Source organism: Temnothorax longispinosus, chromosome 6 (genome assembly GCF_030848805.1).
Source record: "Temnothorax longispinosus isolate EJ_2023e chromosome 6, Tlon_JGU_v1, whole genome shotgun sequence".
NCBI classification, from domain to species: Eukaryota; Metazoa; Arthropoda; class Insecta; order Hymenoptera; family Formicidae; genus Temnothorax; species Temnothorax longispinosus.
Window position 1 is genome coordinate 13,328,513 of NC_092363.1, and position 14,128 is coordinate 13,342,640.

The window sequence follows — 14,128 nt, forward strand, 5'->3', positions numbered from 1 at the left end:
AATTCACGTGGGTGGAGGACGGCACTTGCTCTTCTTCGGCGCTTATGCAATTTTGAGATGCGGGACCCTTGGGATTTTCTGTTTTTATAATGATGGAGTATAATCTTTCCTGTTCTAGCGAGCTTGTTGGGGGGAGGGGGGTGTGGACTCTCCTGGATGAACGTTCTCGTAGCCGATGAGAGGAGCCCTCAGTGATAAGACTGCCCGCGGTCATTGTCATGAGGGCTCTCTGAGGCAGTCGGATGCCGACATTGTTGACCCTGGATTGGCGTTGCATGTCGGTCATTCGACTAGGGTTCGTTCTTCCCGGGGATGAAGTGACCTCCCTTTCCTAGTCTCGCGCTCCTTGTTCTTGTGGAATTCCTTCTCCGGAGAGGGAATTCCTGTACGTTTTGTTCGTTCGCGCCCCTGTGGTTCGTGAACGAAGTGGGTTTGGGGGGGAGGGTGAACTCTCCCGGACGAATGTTCTTGCAGCCGATGAGGAGAGCCCACAATGATATGATTGCCCGTAGTTAGTATCATGAGGGCTCTCTGAGGCGGTCGGATACCGGCATTGGCGGCCCTAGATGTTCGAAGGCATGGGACCTTCACATCATTGGTGCCGCGTGTCGGTCTTTTGACTAGGGTTCGTTCTTTTCGGGGAATGAAGCGCCCTCCCTTTCCCGTTGACCTCCGTGTGTCCTTTGTCTTCTGATTACGTGTTTCTTGGCGTCTCAGCGCGAGGACTGTCTCGTCATACGATGTTATACCTCTGGTCTTCTGTGTGGCGTGACTGTGGTCCGTTGTGCTGATTGTCAGGGAGAGGGGTTTTAGTGGGTGCAAGCCCCACATATCCTGGTAACCGGGTCCAGGAATGAGCGAGACATTTCCCCTCTTTCGCGTAAACAAAAAGAAAGTTGGTTGGTTGTTGTGTAAGTGGAAAAGTATATGCGTGGTTGCAGTGAATTCCGCTCCCTTGCGAGAGGCTCCACCTCCAAAAAACTAACCTAACCCAACCTATTTGTTGTGCGAGTGACTCACACATACAACAATTGGGTTGGGTAAGGTTAGTTTTTTGGAGGTGGAGCTTCCCCCGCAGGGGAACGGAACCCACTGCAACCACGCATATACTTTTTTACCCACACAACACTCAACAACTGACCTATGCTGTAAAAAGAATGTAGGCCCCCGCTAAACATCTAACCTTCTTGTAACATCACATTTCGACTGTAATTCAGCAAATCTGAAACGTTTTATATGTATAGGCAATAAAAGGTTTCGTAAACGTCTCAAATTAACATTTTATTTGTGTCAGTCTGTAGAACGTATCAGAAACGTTGTTTTTCCGTATTTAATTTTGTCAATTCGGCACGTCACAAATAAAATGTTTTGTGACGTTCAAATAATATTTTATATGAAACGTTTCCTTTGCGATCTTATAAACGTTGCCTCAACGCTAGCATTTGCGATGTTTCTAAAATATTTATTTCGCTTTGTACTTTAAACGGTTCAATCAAAACGTAACTTTGAAAAACATTTTACTACTTCGCGTTAACGTTGTAAATGCGACATAATTAAAAAATGTATAACTAATATATATATATATATATATATATATATATATATATATATATATATATTATAGAAGGTCCTACGAGAAGAAGTAGTGCGTCCCTTATGAAAATGTGCCCTTGAGTGCTCAATGGCGGTCAGTGGGAATGTATGGTTGCCCTACAGTTGCAATGCGAACTATATGGAAAAGTTAATGGAAAATATTGAGTGGCAATAAGATGAATGGAAACGCAATGGCAAGATTTGAATGACAACTTTTTCCATACAGGCGTAATGGAAATTGCTAATGGCTTATGAAGGTTAAAACTTGTGTATGGAACTTGCAATGCGAATTATATGGAAAAGTTAATGGAAAATATTGAGTGGCAATAAGATGAATGGAAACACAATGGCAAGATTCGAATGACAACTTTTTCCATACAGGCGTAATGGAAACTGCCAATGACTCATGAAGGATAAAATTTGTATGGAATTTTTTTACCTTCAGCCAATTTGTTCAGTGTGAATTGTAATGGAAATTCGTCAATGGTAAATGTGGCGGTTCGCGCCACCAGTGGTACATGCATCATCATCACGCCCGCGCGGTAACTGTATTACCGGCAGTTCGCATCGACGGCGCTAGGCGTCGCATCGTTTATGCATTCTCTCAAATTCAAGGTTCGGCACGGACTGGTATATGTATGAGACCTCCTACGGGACACCGAGGCAGATATTTTCAGGCGCTAGTTGCCTAAGGCAAGAGCTCCTATTAGATTGTCCGTTGAACCAAAGGCAATGGGAAATGAAGGCATTTATATTAAAGACAAAATAGTACCATTTATTAAAATGCCATTGAATTCTTATTGTTTCAGACGCAATGGAAATAAAGGCATTTTTGCCAAAGATAAAAATTTCCACACAAAATCCCATTGGTATTGCCAGTGTTAATACCAATGGCAATACTAATGGCAATACCAATGGCAATACCAACGGCAAAACCAGTGGCAATACCAATAGCAATACCAATGGGATTTTGTGTGGAACTTTTTATCTTTGGCAAAAATGCCTTCATTTCCATTGCGTCTGGAACAATGGAAATTCAATGGCATTTTTTAATGGCAATGAAGGGCACATTTTCATAAGGGGTAGTCCGCGGCAAGCCATCGTTCCGTGCGCTGTGCGGGCGTGTGCTGCGTGTGTAAAGCTACCGCTTCATCTATCGTAATGTTTACCGTAAGCGATCGTAACGCTCGTCGTAACAGCTATCGTAAGCCATCGTATGAGTTGATTTAACTTGAACTCTTACGATTACGACGCTTGTCTGGCGTTACAACATAACCTAACCTGTCAAGTTTCTTAACGTGCAAAGAAAAATGTGTTTATAGACACTACACCTGTTATTTGTCGCTTGAGTTACGGATAGGCGCAGTGATGCTAGGCGCAGGAAGAAGCGCACTGATTGGTGGGTTAGCGAGAAGGTCGCTAGCTACTGATACCGGCAACAACCGGCAGTCTTTACCCGCTCGTCTTTGGGTGCGTTCCGTTTCACGCATGAACCGCATGAAACGCAGCGCATCGCATAAACGCATTGTCTCGGTCCGTTTCTCACTCCTTCCCGCCTAAATAATACTCGCGCATGGACCACGCATGGACTACATCATCTCAGGAGCTGAGGCAGCTCATGCGCTCTCATGCGCTGCACAACATGGCGCGGCATTGTGGTGGGAGAACGTTCTTATGCGCGCATGAACTGCATATGGAGTGAAACGGAACGCACCCTTTGTCCGGCAGTGTTTGCCCCTTTTTTCAGTAATATATAATTATATTAAACAATTAAAAATGACGTCTCGCACTCGGACTGATTCTGTTGCTGAGGAGGATCCGCATCAATTATGACATGAGGTAAGTAATAAACCTATTTATAATCCAGGAAACATAATGTAACATGTAAAACGTACAGCTAGGTTAGTTGTAATTTCCTACTCAAGAAAAAATGTAGGAATTACAACTAACCTATATATACGTTTACAACTAACCTATATATTGTGTTTGCTAGGAACCTATCTAACCTAAAAAGTAATTCATATTATTTACTTATGTATAATAATTGTTCAAGGTGCACACTCGCGAGCAGATAAAGCCGAAAAATTATTGGAAAAAAATCACGGGAAAAATAAATAAGTGTTCGGGATCAAACGTAAAGCGTATAATAAATTAAATTCGGATAAATTGATCCGTAAAATTGCTCTTAAAGTATTCCGGGAAACGACGTTAATTCGAGATCGTATTCTAGAAATAAGAAGGTCGTTTCTCAGAAATATCGAGAGACAGAAAAACTGTCTCGTTTTTGCGTGTGCCGACTCTCTTCCATTGTCTCGGAGCCTCAGTGCGCGAGGTAAATACCCGAGACAAAGCGAAGGACTCGGCGAAAATAGCTGATTGGTTGCCGGCCCCAAGATCAGCTGAGCCGTTTGACTTTTTCAAAATCAGCTGGTTTCTCGGGGTGGCGGCATCCGATTGACTCCGCCGAATTTTCAGCCCGTTGCCGGGGGTCCGGAGCTAGAGTTTATAAAGCTCCGGCCCTCCGCGCACGGATTCGCACTCGATAACAGTACGCCGAACGAACTTGACGAAAATACGATTCCGTATTCCGTGGGATATATTCACTCGGCTTCGAACTCCTGCCTTTCTTTCGCTGCTCGCGATATCGAACTTGCTTCGAGCGACTGCCTTTTCCGCGCGCATTTGCCCGCGTCATTAATTTGGTCGCGTAAACGCGCATTTCTTGCTCGCCTTCGCCCGCGCAATTTCCATTGTTTGCGAAGTAAAGACTTTTTGTAAATAGCTGTAAATATCATTAATTTTAATTATAGACATTCGTTAAAACTCTGCACAAACGTTTCTATAACTTTCAAACACTAATTTCCTCAACCCATTCGCGCACTTTTTTTGGTCCTTCGAGCCGGATCTTCTGTGACCGGTGTTCGCGAAGTGTGTGAGTAGGGATTCAGATGAGCTTCTCGTGTTTCGAGTGACCGCCTAAGAACAATGCCTATCGATACAGACACTCTTATTTGCTCGCAAACCGAGCTGCACGGTCGCATTTTGCGTGCTTACGATAATTTGAAAAAGACGGGAGCCACCAAAGTCACCTTGGGGGTTGCTGAGGCTCGTCTCCAAGGACTGGAGACAAACTGGGCTAAATTTGAAGCCCAGCATGAGATAATATTCTCATCGCCCTGGGAGAAAATCAAGGAGCTTGACTACGTCAAGCAAGACGTTTTCGCTCTCGCTAAGGAAGCCTATCTGCATCAGAAGGGCATCTTTCTGGCCCTCGTACGGTCGTTGAAAGCAAAAGAAAGCGCCGCGTCCACGACTGCTGGTCAGGCGGCTACGACGGCGACTCCTCGCACTACGCTACCTCGCATTCAGCTGCCACATTTCACGGGGAAGTACGAGGACTGGCCATCGTTTCGGGACCTGTTCCTGTCTATCGTCGGCAAGGACTCGTCTACAACGCAGGTAGAGAAATTACATTATCTCAAGACCTGCTTAAAAGGTGAGGCTGAACTGCTCATTCGTAACGTTACGACTACCGGCGAGAATTACGAGCGCGCGTGGAACATTCTTAGTTCTTATTACGAGAACAAACGATTGCTAGTGCGCGCATATGTCGCAAATTTCATCTCCTTGCCGAAAATGAAGAGCGAGTTTGCGGTCGAATTGCGCAAAATATTCCACGGCGTAAAGGCAACCGTCAGTTTGCTGGACGGTATCGGCCGACCCGTGAGTTGCTCCGAGGACTTTCATTTACCTCGCCGTCGAACTCCTTGATCCGCGTTCGCGTCGCGAGTGGGAGATATTAATAAGTGATTTCAACAACCCGCCGACGTATTTAGAACTGGAATAATTTCTCGACCGCCGCTTGCACGCGTTGGAATCGATGCTGCCTGTTAAGGCGGACGGTGCCGCGAATAAATCGGGGAACGGAACGGCGAAATCGGCTCGCAGTCATCTCGCGCGTAAACAGGAGGGCAAGTCCGAGGCCAAGCGTGGCCGCTGTCCGTTCTGTACTAAGGAGCACATTTTAATGTTTTGCGATGAGTATAAAAAGAAGACGGCTCTAGAGCGACGTCAGTTTGTCGAAGAAAAGAGTCTATGCTTAAACTGTCTCGGTCGACACAAAGTGAGCGAGTGCGTCGTGAAGAAGGACTGCTCGGCGTGCGGTGTCCGTCACCATTCTTCGATCCACGACGTGTGCCGCGAAACCGAGGTCGCAAAAATTTCGTACGTGGTACGCGGAGCTCCCGTTAAGCTAGTGGCCGTGCTTCTCGCCACCGCTCGCGTTTGTTTCGCCGACCACTTCGACGCCTGGCATCTCGCGCGTGCTTTGGTCGACCAGGGCTCTGATATCTCGATGATTTCCGAGAGACTCGCACAGAAGTTAAAACTTCCGCGATCGCCCGTTTCGATTTCGGTCTTCGGAATCGGCGGACAAAAGTCGTGCACGGCGAAAGGCCGTGTCTCACTGTCAATGTCGCCGCGGATGGGTGGCACCGCCATGTCGATTTTGGCGATTATCCTTCCTCGTCTCTCCGCTTACGCGGGTGGAGTCTCAGCCGTCGCGGCGTCCTGGGCACACATTCGTGGCCTAAGTCTGGCGGATCCAGACTACTCCGCGTCCGATGCGATCGACGTACTTCTCGGAGCCGACGTCTACGCGGCCATCCTCCGTCAGGGACTTCGCAAGGGTGGCGATGGCAAACCCGTCGCCCAGAATACGAAGCTGGGCTGGATAATCTCGGGTTCCTTCGGTGAATCGAGCTCTGGCCATTTTGCACAAGCCTTCCAATGCCGGGTCGAAGAGGATCTGGCGGACATGGTTCACCGTTTCTGAGAACAGGAGATTCCGTCGACAAGCGTGGCTCTCAGTAAGGGAGATCAGGAGTGCGCGGATCATTTCGCTCGCACACACAGACGCAATTTCTCCGGTCGTTACGTCGTGCGTCTTCCCGTAGTGAGCCCTTTGCCTGATCTCTCGGACACGCGTCGCGTAGCCGTGCGTGTGTTGAAACACATGGAGAGGAGGTTCGCGCGGGACCCCTTTTTCCATGCGTTATACTGCGACTTCATGCGTCAGTACGCCGAGCTGGCGCATGACGCCGATTTCTCTTGTCGCGGACGTGAGCGACAAGCCGCGTTGCTATCTGTCGCATCACGGCGTGATGCGCGAATCAAGCACCACAACCAAGCTGAGGGTCGTTTTCAATGGTTCGACCACCATCCGGAGCATTTCTCAACCAACATTTGATGGCTGGACCGAATCTTTTGCCGACTCTAATAATTATTATTATAAATTTGCCTTTGCCACAGATATGGAAAAAATGTACCGGCAGGTAGAGGTTAACCCTGAGGACAGGGACATGCAGAGAATCGTGTGGCGGAACGACCCTAGCGAGGAGATTCAGGATCTCTGGCTGAATACAGTCACATACGGCTCGAAGTGCGCTTCCTTCTTGGCGATTCAATCTCTGCATTAGCTCGCCGCCGATGAGAGAGCAAAGTGGCCGCTCGGCGCGGCCGTCTTGGAAGAAGAGACGTACATGGATGACGTCTTGTCGGGTACGGCTACTCTTAAAGCGGCCAAGGAAATTCGACGGCAACTTGTTTAGATCTGTACGGCGGGCGGCTTTTTGCTCAAAAAATGGTCCGCGAACGAGGAATCGCTGCTCGAAGATCTACCTGTGGAAGACCGACTACAACAGGAACCCCGGGGCTGGCAGCCATGCGAGAGCCATCTTACCCTGGGACTGCGATGGCATCCTCACGACGACTGCTTCGCATTTTCTACTCAGCTGCTCCGAGTCGAGACGTTCTCGAGGCGAACGGCGCTCTCACTTACGGCACGGCTGTTTGACCCGCTGGGCTAACTTGGAGCAAGTGACCGGGGCGGTCACAGTACGCGCCAAGATCATGATCCAGTCGACGTGGCTGCTTGGCATAGACTGGGACACGCCTCTGCCCGATGATGATTCTTGACAGTGGCACGAATTGCAGGACAAGCTGCCTTTTCTCGAGGCCATACAAGTTCCACGATGGCTGACGTGCGGGCCCGAAAACTGTCGGCTTGAAATCTACAAGTTTTCTGACGCCTCCGAGCGGGCTTACGCCGCAGTTATCTACATGCAGACCGAAGACAAAAGCGGGAAAATCGAGGTAAGGATGGTGGCCGCCAAAACTAAAGTCGTTCTTTTAAAACAGGTGACGTTACCTCGGCTCGAGTTAAGCGCTGCCAAGTTTCTCGTTCAGCTGACTGCTCCCGTTCTGCTCATTCTTGAGGCGAAGGAGGCACCTGTTCATTTGTGGACGGATTCAAGGGTGGTGCTTGGCTGGATCCGCGGCCACCCCGCTGGTTGAAAGACATACGGCGAACAGAGTAAGCGAGATACAGACCTCGCTACCGGAAGCACAGTGGCACCACGTCCCCGGACGAGACAATTCGGTGGATTGTGCCTCTAGAGGACTTGCTCCACGAGAACTGCTCGACCATCCACTCTGGTGACAGGGGCCCCCTTGGCTTCGAGCGGAGTCCGGACCGTGGGGAGCTTTTCCATCGACGGTCGAACTGCCAAACGACCTTCCTAAGCAATTTCGCCGCGGCGATCGACGAGTCTCCGCTGCTTACGGGGCATTCGTCACTCCTGCGCTTGCTGAGGGTCACCGCCTGGTGCCGTCGCTGGCTAGCTTGCTCCGGGCGGTTGAAGATTCCGGAGGTCGCAATTCCGCTGACACTCGGAGCTGTGGATCTCGAGGAGGCTCGCCAGTGTTGGCTGCGAGTCGTACAGGCGATCCACTTTCAGGCGGAGCTGGAGACAATCCGGAAGGGAGAACCACTGCCGTCTCGTAGCTGCCTGACCAAGTTAAGTCCTTTTCAGGACGAATAAGGCTTTCTGCGAGTCGGCGGCCGCCTGAAAAACGCTCTTCTCGCCTTGGATGCGAAGCACCCCGTGATCCTGCCGGGCGAGTCACACTTCACGGGGCTTGTCATTGAGGCACACCACAAACGAACTCTATGAGATAAACTCTTAATATGCGATAGCGGGGTTTTTGCTAAACTAATAGGTTCTATTTGTTGATTCCACCATGAACTTATTGCCCTTGGTCATATATAATAAAATCAAGTTGAATATGATTACATAAAGATATGATCATATCGCGTCAGATTTTGGATCTGATTATATATAATTATATAAAATTTATATAAAATTAAATCTTTTCATATCTAACAATATATTTTTACATCTGACCATATTATACCCATGTTTTTCTCGAGTGTGCATGAATCAATAATTATGTCCATCTCGTCCGGATGGATATATAAATGTAGTCGCATTCCATGCGTCATCCACAACAGGCCAATTAAAAAAAAAACTTTCGCGCCGCTCTGGGCCGCGCCACGCGCCACCGTCGCACATGCGCCTTCATGGATCTTCATTGTTTTCCTGTTGCACGATTTTATAACAGGCCTACGTGCAATTTTCTGTAAGTTTTTCTAGTGTACAGCATACAGATTGTATATATCATGGGTAAATCGTCGCGCAAATTGACGAAGAGGAAAAGGTCATCGAGCAGCGACCGTCCGTTGGAGATCGAGGCGAGGCTGCTAGCCCGTCTTATTGAGGCAGCACGAGGGGAGGTCAGGGGCCCGCGGTCCCCCCCTCCGGCAACGTCGATAGCTTCTTCCCCGGCTCAGGTAACTGACCGGGAACTGCTGATCGAGCCCGTAGTGGTCGATTCCGATAGAGAATTTTTACGCAGGCGGATCTCGCTTCCAGCGGGGAATCCCCGGTAGCGTCCGCGGTGCAGATAGGCACGGAAGCGCAATTTCCAGGTGTGTACGATTTCACCAGCTCTGTATTTGCACAATACAGACGGGGAGCTCGACATAACCTTGTCTTGACGAGACATTTGCCTTTCCAGTTATGGCAGTAGACGTCACTTCCCTCGAGCCAGGACCAGCGAAAGCAGTAAGTCTTTTATTAGAGCCAGCTGACACGATTCCTGCCGAAGGGCCTCCCGACGCTTTCACAAGGGAGCTGTTCGGTTCGGGACTAGAGCAAATAGAGGCGGCATCATGGAATGACTCAGTCACCCAAGCCTGGCGCAGTATCACTCGCGAGGGCCTTCCTCCCGATCTCAGGGACCCTCTCCTCAAAAAGTATATGCCCGTTAAGGCAAGGGCTTTTCTCAAAGCCCCGAAATTGAACCCCAAGTTCAAATCGGCTCTCAAGGGCAACTCGGTCGCAGCAGCAGCGCGGCAGCAGAGATGAATTTCGGGCCAAGGACCAGAACCAAGCAGGCATTGCTTTGTGCGCTTTGGGCGAGGCAATTTCAGACTTTCTCAGACCCCAAATTCAACAGTCTTTATCCGCTGAGGCTCGTGCGGTTCTCATCAAGGTCAATGAGGGCGCCAAGATCTTAGCAGATCATTTCTACCGCTTATCCCTCTCCAGAAGAGCTCAGATTAAGCCATCACTTAACCTCCTAGCGAAGAATACGGCCGATACTATTCCAGCCGATGATTTCTTATTTGGTACGGCATTTGGCGAAGAATTAAAGAAAGCATCTACCATGGAGAAGTCTTCCAAGAGTATTGCTAAAACTCCGTTGGTGGTATCGAAGAACACGCATCAGCCTATTAAACAACCAGCACAGGTAACGCCTGCCAGGTCGGGAAACCCCCGCGTCCCTGCAACAAACAGAAAATCATCGGCGACACCCAAGGCAGGGACGTCGAGGTATGCGAGCAGCAGTCGCCAGTCAGCCCATCGGCACAGGTCCCGTTCGAGGAGGCGTTAAGTAGCGATCAGGTACGGATTGGGGGCCGCCTCTCTAATTTTCTCTCTCAGTGGAGGCAGATTACCACAGATGCGGTGGTCCTGCAGGCTATCTCGGGTAGGCTAGAGACTACCCTTCAGTCGGCACCCTCCTTGTCAGGTTAATGAACCTCCCGTTTTTTTGACAGATTTGGAACAACAGGTTTGCCAACAAGAGATTAGCAGACTGTGTGATATCGGGGCGGTTGAGCGCGTTCGAGTTTCTGAAGATAAATTTCTGTCTTCTTATTTTGTCATCCAGAAGTCCTCAGGAGGTTGGAGATTTATCCTGAATCTGAAGTTACTCAATAACTTCATTGTCGTCCCACACTTTAAAATGGAGGATTGGAAGACCGTGGTCCAGCTTCTATCACCGGGAGATTTTCTTGCATCTATAGATCTAGAGGATGCTTACCTGCTCCTGCCGATTCATCGAGATGATAGGAAGTTTCTCCGTTTTCGTTTTAAAAATCAGACTTTTCAATTTAGAGCCCTTCCTTTTGGTCTTGCTTCTGCACCGTATATTGTTACCAAAGTTTTAAAGCCAGTAGTTCATTATCTTAGAGAAAAGGGTTTTTTGTCGGTTGTTTATTTGGATGATTTTTTACTCATTGCTTCTTCCCGCAAGCAAGCGTTAGAGAACGTCGCCGCAACTTCAAATCTTCTATCTTTGTTAGGCTTTATTATCATCAGACGTAAAAGAGCGTTCTTTCTCCTTCGAGATCGCGTCGCTTTTTAGGCTTTAATTTTGATACGGATCGTTTTGCGATTTCTATTCCTGACGACAAAAGAGAGAAACTTCTTCACAGGACATTGGATTTTTTAGAAAAAAAATCATGCAAGATCCGTGATTTGGCAAGTCTTATCGGCTCCTTGATATCAGTATGTCCCGCTGTCCAATACGGGATTTTACATACTAAAACCCTAGAGAGGGAAAAGTTCTTAGCACTCTCAGCGGCAGAGGGAAATTTTGAGGCTAGGATGGTTTTTCCCTCCTCGATTCAAGAAGATTTGTTATGGTGGAAGTCCGTGTTCGCAGACAGGTTTCAACATAACGCAATAGATCAGGCCGCTTTGAGCTTGAGATTTTTTCAGATGCCTCACTATCAGCTTGTAACGATAATCGGACGCATGGTTTCTGGTCAGAGGACGAAAAACGCAACCACATCAACTATTTGGAACTGTTGGCTGTCTTCTATGCTCTCAGATGTTTTGCTTCTCATTTGGAGAATTGTAATATCCTATTAAGAGTGGATAATACTACTGCCTTGTTCTACGTCAATCGAATGGGATCGGTTCCCCCACTTATCCGACCTGGCAAGACAGATCTGGTGCTGGTGCGCAGTCCGAAATCTTTTTATCTATGCAGCATATATCCCCTCGGCGCAAAATATCGTGGCCGATACGAAATCTAGAATCGTTTCTGTAGAAACTGAGTGGACCTTAGAGCAGGCGTATTTCAATGAAATTCTCTCTGTTTTCGGTCCTTTCGAGATTGATTTATTCGCGTCTTCGATCAACGCGAAGTGCACTCGCTTTGTAGCATGGTTGCCTGATCCTCTGGCTTACGCAATAGACGCTTTTTCTCTAGACTGGAGTAAATTCTACTTCTACGCCTTTCCACCTTTTATATTAATTTTAAGAGTCCTTCGTAAAATAATTTTGGACAGGGCAAAGGGGGTAGTAGTGGTGCCATGGTAGCCAGCTCAACCTTGGTTTCCACTGTTTAACGAACTTAGTGTTCACCAACCGATTTGGTTTGAGCCGAATATTAAAATGCTTTCGTCTTCTTTCAGGAAGATACACCCCGCGTGGAACAGGATTTCCCTGGCAGCCGCGAAATTATCTGCCAAGCATTACTGTCAAAAGAAACTCCTGCAGCAGCGTTAGAAGTCACCCTTGCTTCGATTTCGAATGCGACTATCGCACAATATGCTAAACCTTTACGTCTGTAGTGGCACTTCTGCAGGCAGATGCCCGTTCTAGACTGGAGGATGATCCTGCTCTCGGCTCATCCGACTACGGTCGTCCGTCTACACTGCACAATTTTAAGTTATTTTAGGTTGGTACGATTGAGAGCTAACTTCAGTATAATTGTTGTCCGTCTACACTACTAGAATGAGCCACAAGTAGGATTATCTTCCCGTTTAGATAAAGCATAAGTACCCCGGCCACTAGATGGCGCCAGACTAGCAATAAACGCAATAATTATACGCGATTTGGTTGGTACGATTGAAAGCTAACTTCAGTAGTCTTCAGTATGATTTTTATCCGTCTACACTACTCACTCGGATAAGCCGAGAGTAGGATCATCTTCCAGTCTAGAACGGGCAAGAAGGAGATATCCTGTTTTTCTCCATCGGTATCGCAGGTTTTAGAGTTTTTATCCTCTCTGTTACCGAAAGTTAGGTCTTACTCTACTTTAAATACCTATCGCTCGGCAGTTTCTCTTCTTTCACCTAACGAGGTGGGCTCCCACGCTCTGGTGAGAAGATTTTTGAAAGGGGTCGCAGCCTTGAAGCCTCAGCGCCCGCGATACGATTTTGTCTGGGATCCATCCTCAGTGTTAACTTACTTGGCAACCTTGTTTCCTCATGAGGGTTTAACTCTCGAGAAGGTGTCGGACAAATTAGTGACTTTAATGGCTCTTACAACGGCCCAAAGGATGCAGATATTAGCGGCCATTCAGGTCTCCAATATTGTCCTGTCGGACATGTTAGTAATCAGGATTCCAGCTAGGTTAAAGACTTCAGGAATCGGATGATTCCAGCCTTTACTTACGTTCAAACCTTTTCCGGACAGACCTGATCTCTGTGTCTTCTCCTTAGTAAGGTTCTGTCTCGAGCTCACGCGCGAGGTTCGACAAGAAGGCTGCGGGGCGCTCTTTATCTCCCATCGTCCCCCACATAAAGCAGTATCTTCACAAACCTTAGGGCGTTGGGTGAAATCCGAATTAGAGGCTGCAGGAGTTAATACGTCCGTTTTTTCAGCCCACTCCACACGACACGCCTCTGCTTTTTTCACTGCAGGCAGGGGCATTAGTGTGGAGGAAATTCGTCGTACCGCGGGCTGGAACAGATCTTCTGAGGACTTCGCCCGTTTTTATAACCGTCCCATAATAGAGACCGTCTCGCTTCAGACCGCGATTCTCAATAGTCTTTAGTTTTTTAAGCCGTTATTCTTCCTTATTTTATTTGTGTTCAGTCTTTTTAGTTAAAATGTTTACGAGGTCATCAGAATATTAATTTTGTTCTCTGCTTACACGCAGATGTCTAGATGATTTTAAGAATGTTCATCTACGCATGTATATGTATTTATGTACCTATAGTTTGTTTTATACATATATAAATTTTCTCACAAATCTGACAATGAACGTTAAATATCTACACTTATATATCCATCCGGACGAGACGGACATAATTGAATAGTTGAACGAACTTACCTAGTGAAGTTCGACTCCAATTATGCTCCTGTCTCGTCTGGATGGATAATCCCTCCCCCCTGGACCCTTCTGGTCAGATTTGTGAAGTTAAAAAATAAAGATCCAGGAAGGCGCATGTGCGACGGTGGCGCGTGGCGCGGCCCAGTGCGGCGCAAAAGTTTTTTCTTTAAATTGGCCTGTTGTGGATGACGCATGAAATGCGACTACACTTATATATCCATTCGGACGAGACAGGAGCATAATTGGAGTCCCGGAACTTCACTAGGTAAGTTCGTTCAAC

The 14,128-nt window shown here is 47.7% G+C and overlaps 1 protein-coding gene and 1 pseudogene across 1 annotated transcript in view; both read left to right on the forward strand.

Annotated features, from left to right (window-relative positions):
• The window catches only part of LOC139815465 (intraflagellar transport protein 80 homolog), a 218,282-nt gene that overhangs the window by 67,244 nt on the left and 136,910 nt on the right, over window positions 1-14,128 (forward strand). The window lies entirely within an intron of this gene.
• On the forward strand, window positions 9,414-11,181 carry LOC139815464 (uncharacterized; annotated as a pseudogene).